This window comes from Etheostoma cragini, chromosome 21 (genome assembly GCF_013103735.1).
Source record: "Etheostoma cragini isolate CJK2018 chromosome 21, CSU_Ecrag_1.0, whole genome shotgun sequence".
Taxonomy (NCBI): domain Eukaryota; kingdom Metazoa; phylum Chordata; class Actinopteri; order Perciformes; family Percidae; genus Etheostoma; species Etheostoma cragini.
This window is the reverse complement of record NC_048427.1, coordinates 2,300,438-2,314,328: the sequence shown is the minus strand read 5'-3', so window position 1 is coordinate 2,314,328 and position 13,891 is coordinate 2,300,438. Positions and strand designations below refer to the sequence as shown.

General features: G+C 40.8%; 1 protein-coding gene across 2 annotated transcripts in view; it reads left to right on the top strand.

The window, feature by feature from the left end:
* The first annotated feature begins 250 nt into the window (after nt 1–250).
* The window catches only part of tbkbp1 (TBK1 binding protein 1), a 50,201-nt gene continuing 36,560 nt past the window's right edge, over nt 251–13,891 (top strand). For both annotated transcript variants that reach the window (XM_034859647.1, XM_034859649.1), the window contains exon 1: nt 251–660. The gene's annotated coding sequence lies outside the window, so the exon portion shown is untranslated. The remainder of the gene's footprint in view (nt 661–13,891) is intronic.

The following is a 13,891-nucleotide window of genomic DNA, read 5'->3' as shown; positions in this document are numbered from 1 at the left end:
ATGTGTGCCACAAAAATGGGGCATTGACCAAAATTAGGGCCAAGGTCATAAAAGACTGAGGAGTCAAATATAGACCATTTTAAATTGTCTCTCCAGTCTCTGACACCTTATGTAGTTTGCCAATTCTCGCCACATACATACGCTGTGCCTTTACAGTCTGAAAAAAACAGAAGGTTTGAAGAGTGTTCATGTATGGAGAGGATATGGCCATTGGTGGAGCCATGGGGCTCTAAATGGGAGCTGTTGAACTGTTTGTGCCTCTCCTGTTGTGTGTTTCTGAGAATGGCTCTAATCTGAATTCCCAAGGGGACAGATCTCAAAATCAGAATATTAGACACATGGATCTTTTCTGCAGGTTGCTGAGAGATCCGTTGCCTTGGCTCTCCCTGTGAAATGCGGGGTGACTCAAGCATGCAGGAGACATAGATGTTCTCGTTAAAAGGAGAGACTGACGCTCCTATTCCCGCGACATCATCATCCTACACTAGTGGGGCTCCACGGTGTGCGATGTGATGCTCAGTGCTGCACAGTAGCAGCTACAGGAGCTGTGCTTGTCCCTGCCACAGGAGCACCGGAGGAGGACCGGAGCAGCGACCAGCAGGCTATTACCGAGCACCGGACACCGAGCGATGGCATTTATGGATCGATCAACGGGAGCGCGTGAGTTATCCTCCTCATACAATCCGTGCAATGTCTTTTTAATGCGATGGACACCATGTGTGCTTAAGATACAGAGCAAACTGAAGGTCTAACACTCATCAATCGCAACAACAGCGTCGTTTTGAAACGAGTCCGACACACGGGAATGTAATTTTTATAATTAAAAAAAAGAAGAAGAACCATCATGTGTTGTGTTTATTTTTTGTACGCGCAATTCATTTGCAGTGGCCACAGCTGATGCACACATCTCCTTAAAGGAGACGCGTGGCGCTCGGCGCTTTGGCAACATCAGCATCCGACAGAGCGATGCCATGGCTGCAGGCAACCATCAACTTCAGCCCAGGGCTGAGGGACGGGATAGTAGTCTACATCTGTCGGATAGATGCTCTCTGGCATGGTTTCATCTCCGCATGTTAGTATCCATATGGCAAAGAAAAAACTCAGGATACTCCTGTACAAATGTGTCAGCTGAACTGCACAGAAACAATATATAATATGTATATAGGAATATTTTTCAACAAAAAAAAAACATCATATATACATCGTTTATACATCATATATACATATTATATACATCATATATACATATTATAACAAGCTAAAAATATGATGTTTTCCAACAAAACTTGGTTGGACTATGTCATCTAATATCTCTAATAGGTTAATAGTGAAAGGTAAAAGAGGGTGCTCATAAAGCTGTTGGAACATTTTGTCTTGTAAATACAAACACTGCACATCAGGCTAAATATAGATGCATACGTACTCATTCTTTCTCCTTATATTAAAGAAAAATGTGCATGATATAGTTGTACTAAACATGTGAATGATGATGTTTTACATTATTGTAGAGGTAACAGCTCTCAGGGTGGCCTTTTATGAAGACATCGCAGCTGAACTTGCAGTGTAGATCACTCCCTTGGATGATCATTTGAACGTTAATGTGTCAAAAGTAATAGTAGGTACATAAATACTAACATTCATTTCTGTATTGTTCAAACTTTAGACCTTGTGAAAATATTTAGGAATGTTAGGCCAGTAGGTGCTTTTTTAATCTAAAATTGTGTCAAAATGTAATCTAAGACAAAGAAAGTGAAGCTGGACTTTTTAAGGGAAAGGTGCTTGTGAACTGTTGGAACCTTCTGTGGAGTACCTATAGTTTTATAAGGATTAATTTAACCAAAAATTGTATGAGTCAGAGAAATAATTTGTTACACATAACTATCTGAGAAGCCTTAATTGGAAACTTTTTGGGAAAGTACAGTTACATTCAAAACACAAAATACCTGGCAGGTGATGTGATGAACCACCTGTCTATCACGTCTGCGTTGGACACACCTAAACCACGCCCGTAGCTGCCAGTAGCGCCTCACTGGATGCCCATTTCAGACATAAACACATCACATGAAGCCTGACAAGATGTATTTTTGTGATTCTAGCGCGATCCTGTAATATTGCAAGATCATTTGAATGTATCTGCATTGAATATAATGATGAAGATGTGTCAGTTTATTGTATGTCCAGCCTTCATAACAAACACAGGCTTTTTATTTGGTATGAAGTGAGGTTTTGTTATTGTCCTCAAAGAAAGCTTGGAGTGGATTAAGAGTGGATTGAGAGTGGACCGTGGCGTGGTGCTGAAATGCCAACTTGGCCTATCCTCACTGGTGTCTCCCAGTTGACAGCATTCAGATCTCTGATTCAAGTCATTAATCAACATGCTCACACAGGCCTGAAGATAACCAGCTCCATGCCAAAATCTGTCAGTTGCTGTCTCTGCAGTGGCAAAATAGCGAGGTCAGTAGGTCACAAACTGTTTATTTTTCCGTCTTTAGAGCCTGATCTTTCTGGTCACTTAATTACCACCACTTCCTTTTAAGTATTCAACCCTTCCTTGTCAGTTTCCAGGGGGTCCTGTTCAGATGAGCTTATTTAAGGAAGTGAATGATGGTTTTAGCCTACCTGCTAATCACCAATCACATATCCACTGCAGCACAGTCTCATGGATCTGGGCTTGTTTTTCAGCATTTCTTCCCACGTTCATCGTGCCCCACACCTTATATTGGATCCCAGCGAGCTCCTCCATGCTTGAAGCTGTTTTGTCATGTACTTTGTTATGTGCACATGAGTGCTGTTGATGCTGTTTTTCTGACACATTACGCTGTGAAGTGAGGTCAGGGTATGCCAGTGATTTCGATTCTCACCGGGAAATGGCCTTTCAGTCGGATTTTGTTTTGAGAATTATTAGATTATGACGAAGGCCATTGCCTTAAATGTTTGTTTTATTTTGTTTGATGGCAACAAGACACTTTACAGGAGAATGTGTCACAGCTCCAACAGGTTGAAACCGTCATCTTGGATGATTCATAATCGAAGACACGCCCGCCATGCGTTTGTTTGATTTAATTAGACAGTTCCCATTGTTCCAGCTGACCTTGCAGAGTGTCAAAGTGTGTCGAAAGAGGGTGTGTTTGTGTGTGTATACGTTTGTCTTTGGGGGTGGGAGGGGTTGTTAATAACGGATTCAGACCGAAAACATTGGCAAATTTGATTGAACAAAGAAAGTGTTTTTTTCTGCTGAATGAATTAACCGAAGGAGCAAATGGGAATAGCCAAAGCAGTCGCTGTCAAAACAACTTGTTCCATGTTGTGGATAATGCTGCTAAATCTGGGAAGTCAAATCTGTACATTATACCAAGTAGATCTTATTTAAAAGAACAAAATTGCACTCAAAGTTACACACCATTAGGCCCTATTCAAATCAAATTAATCTCAGTAAATACTTTTTAAACCTTCTACAAAAAGGAAGCATTTGCAAAGTGTTTTCTCAGCATTGCAAAGTCAAGAAAGTAGCAGATTAATAAGTCAATTTAAGAAAAGTTAAGAGACATTCAGAATTTTTCTCTGCAAATTGCCGATTAAATTCTGAGAAATATAACTCTGTTTTTCAGTTAATTGTTAGCTGTACTCTTCTCCCAAACACGTGGACGATTGCATTAAGGAAATTCACACAAGGCTTAGGTTTTTGGTAATTTTGTATTTCTATCTCATAGATGAGTAAATAAAGTCAAATGTAAGATTTTATTTTCTGATGTTTTACATATACATGCATATTATAGAGAAGCTTCAGTTTAGAGTCCAACCCGTCATCTCTCAGGACAGATGATAGCCTATGAGACCAACTCTCTGTGGCTGTGAGTCTTATTCTAATAAAACCTCTAAAAGCATTATACATGGTTTATATGGCCGTTTCCCCTCTCTGTCAATAACACAGTTAAAGGGTAACCACTGTTTTTTCAACCTGGACCCTATTCTATATCCCATGTTTTTGTGTCTAAGTGACTGATGGGAACAACAATCTTTGACATTGGTCCACTATTAGGCAAGATCGCTGCAGTTGGCAGTGGCAAAACAAGCTACAATGTAAGTTAATAACTCAATTGTCCAGCTTGTATTTACCTTCACAAAAGTGCTCGTTTTGCCACTGACAGGCTCAGATTAATGTTCTAAGTGTCTGACAACATTATGGAAAGGATTTCTAAGTTGGTTGACCTTTCTGTTAAAGAGTAGGATCCTTAAAACATCAAAACATCCGCGAAATTGCGTTCGCTAAACCCACCAGACTCATTGTAAATAAACTGTCATTTGTAATCGTAGAATACACTTTATTCAGAAACAAAATAAAACTATGAAATGCGGTTTTAGGTCAACCTTACACTTTTCCAACCATCACAACAATTCAGCCATTTCTGGCTGATCAGAAATGTCTTAAAGAGGTTTTTAAGGTCTATCTATGAAAGGATCCTTTCCACACTGTTGGCAGACCTCTGAACGGCAAAAATTAGCACTTTTGTGAAGGTAAATACAAGCTGAACAATTGCCCCATTAACTTACATTGTAGCTTGTTTTGCCGCTGCCGACTGCAGCGATCTTGCTTAATACTGGACCAATGTCAAAGATTGTTGTTCCCCTCAGTTACTTAGACACACACACACACACAAAAGAAATAGGGTTGAAAAAAACGCTTCTTACCCTTTAAAGTAGAATTAGGCAGACACAGTACATGGTAAAAAGACTATGACATTGTCAGATTCACAATGGACTGTAACAGAAAAGGCTTCAAAATCGATGCAGCAGCACCAGAAATATTGTCTTGTTTATTCCTCCAATTTCTTCTGTTTGTCAAAACCTAGTGCCTACATTACCCACAACGCAACTTGTTTTGCTAGTCTTGAGATTAGGAGCGGGCCACACAGGTCATGTAAGTTCATGAAAGGACCTTGTCATTAGATACAAACATGTTGTTTTGAGCATTTTAACAAACAACAAACACTGCTATTTCTGTTGAGAGGACATTGTAATGAATCAGATTAATCTTGTTTATTGTCCGGACGTGCGTTCTTTCTGCTGTTGCCTTCCCTGAATCTGTTGTTTAGTTGAGAGCAATGCTACGTAACAACAAACACTTTTTACAAAACGTCATTTAATTCACATTCTTTTGCTAAAAAGGTCCTTCTAGAGGCAGCTTTGACATTGTAATACACTGAAACATTTAAAAAAACCATAGAAAGACGGAAACCAATCAGTCAAATGAAAGGCAGACCAAAGATACCGGCGCAGCAGATATGCTGCGTTCCTATTATATTGTGAAACCTTGGCTACGGCTTTTCAGCTCAGAACTGCTTGAGTTAAGGGTTGTGTTTTTCAAACTGGCCTTCAAAGCAGGATTGGATTTGAAATAGCAGCTTCTGTTTTTCCTTTCTCTGCTAAGGAAAAACAGGGGGTGGCAGTAGCTCAGTCCATAGGGAGTTGGGTTGGGAACCGGAGGGTCACTGGTTCAAATCCCCGTATGGACCCAAAAAGTTGGGAGCGTGGATTGGTGGCTGGAGAGATGCCAGTTCACCTCCTGGGCACTGCCAGGTGCTCTTGAGCAAGGCACCGTACCCCCCCGACCGCTCAGGGCGCTGGTTCAGCTGGCAGCCCACTCACTCTGACATCTCTCCATGTATAGTGCCTGTATAGGTCCTGAGCATGTGTGTGTATTTCAGGCCTGTGTGTGAGTACTAACAAAAAGTGTGTACACAGAGTGTAGTGCAGTAATTTCCCCATTGGGGACTAATAAACAAATTATCTTATCTTATCTTTAAGGGATTACTGTACATCATCAGGTGCATCAGGAAGGCAAAAACAGAGAGGACAGAGGCTGTCTGTTCATGATGGTTCCGCAGTCTGGACCAGATGTTCTGGCGGATCCATCAATGGTGTTAATGATTGTTCTCACCTGTGTCACATGAGTGCAGGTTAAGCATTAATGAATAGACTTCTGCTAAAGCAGTATTGAATGATGAATCAGTATTGAACTGTGAAAGTTTCATTTTAAAACCTCTGATGGCAGAGGTCTGTTGGTGAGAGAATGAAAAACATGTTCCTCCAACTAGACACTTGAAGTAACTATATGTAACGTTTAAGTGTTTCTGAAACTATTTTATATTTATGTAATATGTTCATTTTATACTTTACATGCAAGGCGTGGTTGTACGTAGTTAGTAGCCTAAATTAAATGACGTCCCCCTTCCATTTAGTATCCAGTTTTTAATTCTTTTCAGTCCATATTTGGGTTGGCCTACTATATTCTTTTTGTTCCCCTTTAGCCTAGCTGTTTATAAAGTTATAATTATGTTGGTTGCAGTCTCCTAATGCTTTGTCTCGTGACACGGTGACGGTGACACCCGGTTTCGCTCAAAAGAGAGTTACTGTAAGGAACACTTGAAATACTATGATGCAATAAAGAGCTGGAGGTCGGATTCAAACCCAGGCCACTGCGGAAAGGTCTGACGCTTAGTATATGGAGCGCCCCGAAATGACCCTACATTTAACTTTATTTATAACCTCAATATACAGTTGATTTAGCTAGTTACCAGTCTTCTTCAATACAGCAAGTTGCTCATTTAGTAAATTATGGTTTAGAGAAAATAGACAATAAAGCGAGGTATGCTTCAGGGTGCAGCAACCTTGTGATTTACAAGTTGCTACCACAGCTACATTCTGGGGTCAGAACGACCACACTGTCCTCGCCGTCTCCGCTCTCTCGTCCACATATGGTAATTTCAGACTCCAAAAAGACAGAATGGAAAAATTACAACATCATGGTGGCTACGTCTACTTCCTTTTTACAGTCAATGGCCTATTCCAATTCTTCACTGAAGCTCTATGATGGTGTGAAATATCAAACCCCAACTTTCCATGTTGTTTATGGCTGCACCATCCAATCAAATGGAGATTTACTAGATGTCTTTGTATCATTTCATTCTAGATGCGTGGCTCTATGTAAGGCAATGCTGGTCTAATGATTGGTCATCCACCACTTTGGTTTAGAATCCAATATCTCAACAAGTATTGACTATATTACTATGACATTTGGTACATGCAGTACATTCCATATCCCCAGAGGATGATCCTACTTACTTTAGGGCCGCCTTGACATTTCCTCTTGCTCCACCATGAGGTTGACATTTGTGGTTTTGATTGAAACATGTTAACTTATTGGACGGATTGCCTTACATTTGTAACGCCTATTCATGTTCCCCACAGAAATATCACTACCATTTCTTCAGGATCTGTGTTTGAACAATTTTTGGCTGCACAGCCCAAGTTTTAAATGACTAACCAACCGGCAGACTGCTTGTTATGCTTGATTCATAGTTAAAATTATTACATTTCCAGTCATAAAAGTTTGATTGTAGCATCACAACACGGTTAACACAATTGACAGGAATTGTTTTGCTCTTAAGATGCATTAATAACTCTACAGCTATGGTGCCGTAGTTTGCACTGAGGACCTGAATGTCAGGCTCAGACTTTAGATTATAAGGTAATTTATCTCACTCTGCAGTTTCATCACCGGTGGGCAGAATATATTAGACCAAACACCCACAGACACAGACACAGACACAGACACAGACACAGACACACACACACACACACACACACACACAGACACACACACACACACACACACACACACACACACACACACACACACACACACACACACACACACACACACACACACACACACACACACACACACACACACACACACACACACACACACACACACACACAGGAAGTGTCCTATCTAGAAACAGTGCTGACATAATTCACAGAGTGCTAATTTATGCAAAACCTATTCCATTTTCCTCCAATGTCTTTGCCAGCTTTTCATACTCATATTCGAACGTTTCCTGCTCCTTGATCTGATCTCTCTGCAAATCGACACACTGACGCTATGATTATGTTCATATACATAAATATGGACTTTTATGTAAGCTACTTACAGACTGAATCACTAAATGAAGAGGGAGAGCAGAGGCCCTGCTGGCTGATGGAATATTCATAGATGGTTTTATGGGTCACCAGGAGTAAAGGAAAGTAAAGGAAGGGGGAGACAGCAACAACAAAGGTAAATGTTGCACTGCTGTGCTCCTGTCTTTATTGTACATTAGATTTTTCTATAGGCTTGGCTCTTAAAAGACTCAAAATATTGTGTTGTATATGTGTATGTTTTGTCAATGCAGCAGGTTTCTGTCTATAACATCTGCAAAATTGGAATTTTGCATACAATCATCATTCTGGTCGAAAACAGGAGATAATGACCATTTCCAAAAGATGCTAACCAGTAGCGCCTGGTGACTAAGTGTTGATTATTTTCAATACAGCAAGCACTGAAATCCAATTAACCAAAATATGTCCTCAGGCTCGCCGGGATAAGGACACGGATGAGAGGCTCTTTTTGGAGTATGTTGATAAAAGTGTTTGGTTTCAGAGCACACAGAATTTCAATTCCCTTTGATTTCCAATCCCCCCCCCCCTCCAAAAAAAGGGAAAGCAAACAGCAGAGTCTAGACAGTGACAGACAGGCAGCTCCCTGGAGCACGGAGGTAATGTCCATCCAGCACGAGCCAGATGTTACTAATCAGGGTTATGAGAGTGCAAAAGCCTGATAACAGGGCTAAAAACACCGGAGGCGGGCACACAAACACACACCTCATATGCACCCTTCTCTTCTCTATTTTTTGCTTTCATTATGTCATCCTCTCTTTGATGCTCCTGCCATTCAGTGTGAATCATGCAGCTTGCGTTTACATGATTTTATAACATTTTTAAGCGGTCTAATTTTTTTAACTTCCAGTCATCATTTCTGTAGGCATTAACATCTTGCTCGCAAAGCTATAAGTGGTGAGATCTGAATAAATCTCAATCTGATAAAAGAAGGCCAACATGGCAAAAAAACAATAACACATGTAGCCAGACAATCAGAACAAGTGTGCAGGCTAAACAAATTTAACAGAAAGAGTAAGAAAATATTACACAATTGTGTGCAGTTTTTTTCTGGAAAACAAGGGATTATTGATGACCTTGCCTACACTTGTACACTTAAATGTAAACTATAGTGTCTTGGAGACAAAATGATCATAACTGATAGAAATTATGTTTAAACTATAAAAAATAAAAGCCAAGTTGTAATATACCACAATCTTCCATTCATGTGGTTCTTCAGGGGTAATACAATTTTGTGACTTTGAAACTTGATCAAAAATGATTTACTGTATTTGGGGTCACTAAGAAAGAAAGCGTTTTATCTTAAAACTCTGTTCAGACAAATTTTGATTTTGAGATGAATTTGCATTCACCCTGTGCAGTCTGTATTGTTTAACACAAACTGCTAATGTTCAATCTGTAAAGGCATTAGCTGTAAGCTATAGCAGTGGACCTGCTCTGGAAATGCTGTGTTCAAATGTTGGTTCCATCCTGGGAAAAATACCTTTAAGATGCAAACCACTAATATTAGCAATATTATTTGTATTTCCTCCCCTAAGGTAAAACTGTATTGACGATGCAATGACTTAACATACAATCATGCCATGCTTTCATTTCTGCATAAACGCACAGTAAGAGAATGAGGAGCTACATTTTTTTTGTCATTCTTTATAACCATCCCCCCTCTTTGGCTTCACTTGGTTTGTCTTCACTCTATACCTTCTTTTCTCTCCATATTTTTACATAACTGTGGTGTAATATCTGTGGGCCAAGGAGGTGACCACTGATTCTCTCTTTTCACTTGCTTCTGAAAAGCTTCTGAAAAAGCCATGGGCGGCCCACCTGCATCAAAACTCTCCTCTCTATCAGAGTTTTGGCTTTACATAAATCACTTTGCCTTATTCTTTCAGGAAAGAAAGCCTCACCTCTTCCCAAACTCTGCTTTGCAACTCTCAGTAGCAACAAACTCACACCTCCCACTGCCCTGTCCCGACTGCTTTCATTGTTCCACTGACTGCACCAAACACCACCACTGTGTGGTAGTTGTTTGAACGTTACACGGTTATACTCTATTATGTCGATTTTGTTGTTAGAGGACACCTGGTTGCTTAGGAGACTGTAGGAATATGATGTAACTGCAGTGTAATGTGACCACTCACTCTCTCTGCCCACGCAAGGCCCTGTGCCAACCGTGGAGGCATAGTGTAGTCATATGCACAGTACTGTGTGTGTGTGTGTATGCGTGTGTTATCTGTGTGACAGAGAGGCTCCAAAGAACCTACAGAGCGTTATAGTAAAAAGAGAGAAAGAATAGACAATAGAAAGGACCTAGTGTGTGTGTGTGACATTGGAGATATCTTGGTTCCAGAAAGAAGTAGAAAGTCCGTTTTGGGCCTGGAGTCGTCATGCTCACTGGGGATTCACAGGATTCTTTTTGTGTCTCAGAGAAACCAGGTTACCCACTTGCTTGTCACTTGTTACTGGACTACCTAAACTCCCTGTGGTTCATCCAAAAATATCTACTCACACTCTGAGAATGCCCCAGTCGTGTAAGAAAATATTTGCTATTTTAATCCTGTGACATTATTCCTCTGGAAAGGAAATACATGCACAAAGACAAAAAGAAAGCCTATTGATGACACTGTCCCATCTGTGCTGTCTGAATTCAGACCTAACTAACACACTGCCGTCAAATCATCTCAGAAGATACAAAAAATAATCCACGTGTGAGATAATCTTTGTGTTTGCAGCAGGGCGTGGTCACAGCATATATTTCCAATAAATATGCAGCCGAAATACAGGTGACATCAGAGAGAGTGACAAGCAAGACTGAGACTGAGAGGAAGCACTGAGTTTCTGGTTGTATTTGCATCATTTTATCTTGCAGAGCAGAGGAGAGCTGGTCTTATGTGGGTCTTTACTTCAGTGACTGAAGGGGACCAGCTGCTTTGTACTTACAACCTCGTAGTCTTAGATGGTGTTTTTTTGTAGGCCAAACACAGGACTCGCTTGTTGCTAGATGACAAACAAAAAGAAAACAGCTTGTAAGCTTGCCAGTGGCTATCAGGAAAACATCCACATCAGGTTTATCTTTGGCTGCAACAGTGTTTAAAGGAGCCCTGGGGAATATTTGGCCACTATAGTGGAGCTATGGTGAGACGTATCCTCCTCTAGCACACACAGGTCGTGTGAATGGACATGTGGGTGATGTGATACACATAAGATAGACATTCCAGCTAACTGCAGAAGGCAGTGAATAAAACACAAGCTGCATGCAAGCTATGCTAATTGATCTGTTTCAAACTATTCCACTGATTGACAATCTGTGGCAGCAACACCAAGAAATGTAGCAAAGTTCAAAAGAGAAACCCATAGTTCTTGTCGGAAAGAGAAACACAGCTGCTTTTATGAAAGACTTGGATAGCAACAGGTTTTTGGAAATGTGCAGACATCGCAACGTCAATGTTTTTAAGAAGGTGGTTGAAGGAATGAAAGGAGGAAGAAGTGGTCGCACGGTCCAACAAGTCCACCAGTGGACAACTTCCTATTTGGCAAGGCTGCATGGTAACGGCAAAATGAGTGGAATATTCATTTTTATTAGCTGTGTAAACAGCTCAGTCGGAATATTGTTTTTTAGCACAATTTATATGTGTGTAAAAGTAGTCAGTGTGTATCCTTCAGGAAAGGCCTGGGCAGTGTTGTTGTCATCATGGGCTGCTGTGCATGGTACTGAAAGCCAATAACCAGATGAACTGTACACAAAGGTTGGACACAGTGGATTTACGGTTCCCTGGGAAAATCAATACAATGATATTGATATTTCAGGAGGATCTATCTCCATACTCTTCCCGTCATTTTCCCACAGTGGGACAAAATGTCTTACTGCACATACACACAAATGAAACGGCAAATCCATCGATGTCGCATTTTGAGCGCGTTTATCGTCAAGCAGAAAGTTAAAAGTAGGTAAACTTTGTGGTAATGAGCTATGACGAGGTTCAGCGGCAAACGACCAGCAACATGATAGACGTCCTTCACGCTGGCTGATTCCAGAGAAACATACGATCGAACATAGAATGCTGCTACGTCAGAGCGGCCAGAGGGTCAAAAGCTTCCCCTTACTGTTTGACAAGCGTCCTTGACGGAGCGGCCAGAGCTTCTTTGCAGCCGCAGTGTGCATGTACAGTCATGTAACACTCCTTAAGGACTATGTTTTCTTTCTAGATCTCATCCCTGACTTGTACTGCCATCACTACTGTTGCTATATGAGCTGAAGACAAAGAATAGTACACAGAGTTCACAAACCTCTCCTGCTCTCATGTATCACCTTCTTTTATTTTGTGGTTCGATCTTACCGTCAAAGACCTTTTTTCAACAACTCCCCGCGCATCTTTTATTCACGCCAGGCAATAAAAAAATGAAAGGCGCTACACGTGTGCAGAGGCTTGAAATACACAGAATACAACAAGCTGCGAGCTTTGTCTTTGTGAGGTGGATGTGGTCTTTCTTCAGTTAATGATCAGCATGCTCTCCAGTGCAGGTCTATAAGTGTGAAGTGTGCAGAGACAAGTGAACTGGAACACAAGGGTTCAATGCTCTAACAAGTGTGTTGTTGTGACTGTGTGTAATAATTGGTTGTCAACTGAAGCCCATTGTACATGCTACTATAAACAGAAAGTACAGCCTGCAAACCTCTCATTCATCCCTGCTCCTTCTCTTTCATCCCCTCTTCCTTCCCTTCTCTCCCTCTACGGTCCTTGTTCGTCCTTTCAGCTGTGCTGTGATCTACTGTAGTTGTTTTCAAGTGTTGCATGGCTCTCTCACTCTTATGCCATTTTTCTCTTTCTTCCTCTCAGGCTACATCTACGCGGTTACATTTTCATTTGCAAACAGAGTTTTTTTAAAAAGGTTAACATGTCTGACTGTGCTAGTCCAGACTACAAGGCAACCCCAGAGTTTTCAAACTTAAACAGGAGCAGCAGAGTTTCCAAAAGATATTTGTTTTAAACCAAAACGCAGTAGTGACGACGTAGACTCGCCCTGCTGGCAGCTGCACAGGAATGTTCTCAGAAATCAGGTGGTGACTGCTCGAGGAGGAAGTATTAAGATCTGTTACTAACACACCAAACTCTCAAATACTCTACAAGTAAAAGTGAAATCAAAACCTTACTTAAAGTTAAATTATTAGCAACATTTGCATTTTTGGAAATAATATTCCTGATGCATTAATGTGTATGTTGCACTTTACTGCTGTAGATGTTTAGATGTTGTACTGTAGCATCAAAATACCAAAGTAAAAGTACTACATTTTTAAAATGGTCCATTTCAGAATAATGTTAATTAAGTTTTTGATTTATCCTTATTGATGCATTAATATAATGCATAATTTCAATGTTGCAGCTGGTTAAGGTGGGGCCATACACTGCCAGGTAGCTTGTGACTTCCGTTAATATTTATTCACAATTATACATAATTAATGTATTGATTATGTTTATATATTAATCTGAATCTGCAAAGAAAACTCAACATATAAAATGAATGGAGTTGCGTAAAAAGCAAAATATTCCCTTCTGACTTTTAGCAGAGTATGAGGGCCCTGACCGTACCTAGGTAAGGACTACTAGCCAGTCAGAAGTGGAGTATGAGGCCCTGACAGTACCTAGGTAAGGACTACTAGCCAGTCAGAAGTGGAGTATGAGGGCCCTGACAGTACCTAGGTAAGGACTACTAGCCAGTCAGAAGCAGAGTATGAGAGTGTGCCACGCTAGCAGCTAGGCAAGCATTATAACGTGTGTTACAAAGTGACGCACGATGGTCTCTGAAGTGAAGGCTGGACTATGATACAGCTGTTTGGAGCAGTTTGGGAACAGTGTTTTCTATTGGCAATGGTACGTCCCTTTGGGGGGGGGGGGGG